Source organism: Hypomesus nipponensis, chromosome 19, assembly GCF_054491055.1.
Source record: "Hypomesus nipponensis isolate SF chromosome 19, ASM5449105v1, whole genome shotgun sequence".
Lineage (NCBI taxonomy): Eukaryota > Metazoa > Chordata > Actinopteri > Osmeriformes > Osmeridae > Hypomesus > Hypomesus nipponensis.
Window position 1 is genome coordinate 19,970,001 of NC_140379.1, and position 2,500 is coordinate 19,972,500.

Here is a 2,500-nt window from a genome sequence, read left to right on the forward strand (position 1 = left end):
GTCTCTCTCTCTCTCTCTCGTGTCAAAATGAAAACAGCTTCCAGCCCCTTTCATGAAGGACTACTTGTGCATATTGCAAGATTTCAGTTTCTAAGTGAATGAGCAAAAGAGCATACAGCACCTGGTGTTCCCAGGCGGTCTCCCATCCAAGTACTAACCAGGCCCGACCCTGCTTAGCTTCCGAGATCAGACGAGATCGGGCGTTGCCAGGCTGGTATGGCCGTACGAAATAAGTTGACAACCATAGGCTACTTATCCATATACAGATTTAGCAATTGACAATGCAAGGTGGTCTCTCTCTCTCTCTCTCTCTCTCTCTCTCTCTCGTGTCAAAATGAAAACAGCTTCCAGCCCCTTTCATGAAGGACTACTTGTGCATATTGCAAGATTTCAGTTTCTAAGTGAATGAGCAAAAGAGCATACAGCACCTGGTATTCCCAGGCGGTCTCCCATCCAAGTACTAACCAGGCCCGACCCTGCTTAGCTTCCGAGATCAAACGAGATCGGGCGTTGCCAGGCTGGCATGGCCGTACGAAATAAGTTGACAACCATAGGCTACTTATCCATATACAGATTTAGCAATTGACAATACAAGGTGGTCTCTCTCTCTCTCTCGTGTCAAAATGAAAACAGCTTCCAGCCCCTTTCATGAAGGACTACTTGTGCATATTGCAAGATTTCAGTTTCTAAGTGAATGAGCAAAAGAGCATACAGCACCTGGTATTCCCAGGCGGTCTCCCATCCAAGTACTAACCAGGCCCGACCCTGCTTAGCTTCCGAGATCAGACGAGATCGGGCGTTGCCAGGCTGGTATGGCCGTACGAAATAAGTTGACAACCATAGGCTACTTATCCATATACAGATTTAGCAATTGACAATGCAAGGTGGTCTCTCTCTCTCTCTCTCGTGTCAAAATGAAAACAGCTTCCAGCCCCTTTCATGAAGGACTACTTGTGCATATTGCAAGATGTCAGTTTCTAAGTGAATGAGCAAAAGAGCATACAGCACCTGGTATTCCCAGGCGGTCTCCCATCCAAGTACTAACCAGGCCCGACCCTGCTTAGCTTCCGAGATCAGACGAGATCGGGCGTTGCCAGGCTGGTATGGCCGTACGAAATAAGTTGACAACCATAGGCTACTTATCCATATACAGATTTAGCAATTGACAATGCAAGGTGGTCTCTCTCTCTCTCTCGTGTCAAAATGAAAACAGCTTCCAGCCCCTTTAATGAAGGACTACTTGTGCATATTGCAAGATTTCAGTTTCTAAGTGAATGAGCAAAAGAGCATACAGCACCTGGTATTCCCAAGCGGTCTCCCATCCAAGTACTAACCAGGCCCGACCCTGCTTAGCTTCCGAGATCAAACGAGATCGGGCGTTGCCAGGCTGGTATGGCCGTACAAAATAAGTTGACAACCATAGGCTACTTATCCATATACAGATTTAGCAATTGACAATGCAAGGTGGTCTCTCTCTCTCTCTCGTGTCAAAATGAAAACAGCTTCCAGCCCCTTTCATGAAGGACTACTTGTGCATATTGCAAGATTTCAGTTTCTAAGTGAATGAGCAAAAGAGCATACAGCACCTGGTATTCCCAGGCGGTCTCCCATCCAAGTACTAACCAGGCCCGACCCTGCTTAGCTTCCGAGATCAGGCGTTGCCAGGCTGGTATGGCCGTATGAAGTAAGTTGACAACCATAGGCTACTTATCCATATACAGATTTAGCAATTGACAATGCAAGGTGGTCTCTCTCTCTCTCTCTCTCTCTCTCGTGTCAAAATGAAAACAGCTTCCAGCCCCTTTCATGAAGGACTACTTGTGCATATTGCAAGATTTCAGTTTCTAAGTGAATGAGCAAAAGAGCATACAGCACCTGGTATTCCCAGGCGGTCTCCCATCCAAGTACTAACCAGGCCCGACCCTGCTTAGCTTCCGAGATCAGACGAGATCGGGCGTTGCCAGGCTGGTATGGCCGTACGAAATAAGTTGACAACCATAGGCTACTTATCCATATACAGATTTAGCAATTGACAATGCAAGGTGGTCTCTCTCTCTCTCTCGTGTCAAAATGAAAACAGCTTCCAGCCCCTTTCATGAAGGACTACTTGTGCATATTGCAAGATGTCAGTTTCTAAGTGAATGAGCAAAAGAGCATACAGCACCTGGTATTCCCAGGCGGTCTCCCATCCAAGTACTAACCAGGCCCGACCCTGCTTAGCTTCCGAGATCAGACGAGATCGGGCGTTGCCAGGCTGGTATGGCCGTACGAAATAAGTTGACAACCATAGGCTACTTATCCATATACAGATTTAGCAATTGACAATGCAAGGTGGTCTCTCTCTCTCTCGTGTCAAAATGAAAACAGCTTCCAGCCCCTTTCATGAAGGACTACTTGTGCATATTGCAAGATTTCAGTTTCTAAGTGAATGAGCAAAAGAGCATACAGCACCTGGTATTCCCAGGCGGTCTCCCATCCAAGTACTAACCAGGCCCGACCC

General features: G+C 47.0%; 8 non-coding genes and 1 pseudogene across 8 annotated transcripts in view; all 9 read right to left on the reverse strand.

The window, feature by feature from the left end:
- Nucleotides 1–109: 109 nt before the first annotated feature.
- Nucleotides 110–228, reverse strand: LOC146248524 (5S ribosomal RNA). Its single transcript, XR_014732974.1, has one exon. It is a non-coding gene; the product is annotated as a 5S ribosomal RNA (ribosomal RNA).
- Nucleotides 229–416: 188 nt separating this feature from the next.
- On the reverse strand, nucleotides 417–535 carry LOC146248525 (5S ribosomal RNA). The gene has a single exon (XR_014733811.1). It is a non-coding gene; the product is annotated as a 5S ribosomal RNA (ribosomal RNA).
- Nucleotides 536–705: 170 nt separating this feature from the next.
- On the reverse strand, nucleotides 706–824 carry LOC146248526 (5S ribosomal RNA). The gene has a single exon (XR_014732386.1). It is a non-coding gene; the product is annotated as a 5S ribosomal RNA (ribosomal RNA).
- A 172-nt stretch (nucleotides 825–996) lies between these two features.
- Nucleotides 997–1,115, reverse strand: LOC146248527 (5S ribosomal RNA). Its single transcript, XR_014732388.1, has one exon. It is a non-coding gene; the product is annotated as a 5S ribosomal RNA (ribosomal RNA).
- A 170-nt stretch (nucleotides 1,116–1,285) lies between these two features.
- Nucleotides 1,286–1,404, reverse strand: LOC146248528 (5S ribosomal RNA). Its single transcript, XR_014733669.1, has one exon. It is a non-coding gene; the product is annotated as a 5S ribosomal RNA (ribosomal RNA).
- Nucleotides 1,405–1,574: 170 nt separating this feature from the next.
- Nucleotides 1,575–1,683, reverse strand: LOC146248529 (5S ribosomal RNA; annotated as a pseudogene).
- Nucleotides 1,684–1,863: 180 nt separating this feature from the next.
- Nucleotides 1,864–1,982, reverse strand: LOC146248530 (5S ribosomal RNA). The gene has a single exon (XR_014732389.1). It is a non-coding gene; the product is annotated as a 5S ribosomal RNA (ribosomal RNA).
- A 170-nt stretch (nucleotides 1,983–2,152) lies between these two features.
- Nucleotides 2,153–2,271, reverse strand: LOC146248531 (5S ribosomal RNA). The gene has a single exon (XR_014732390.1). It is a non-coding gene; the product is annotated as a 5S ribosomal RNA (ribosomal RNA).
- Nucleotides 2,272–2,439: 168 nt separating this feature from the next.
- Nucleotides 2,440–2,500, reverse strand: part of LOC146248532 (5S ribosomal RNA) — a 119-nt gene continuing 58 nt past the window's right edge. Inside the window, exon 1 of the ribosomal RNA XR_014733148.1 lies at nucleotides 2,440–2,500. This exon is cut by the window's right edge and continues 58 nt beyond it. This is a non-coding gene — a ribosomal RNA (5S ribosomal RNA).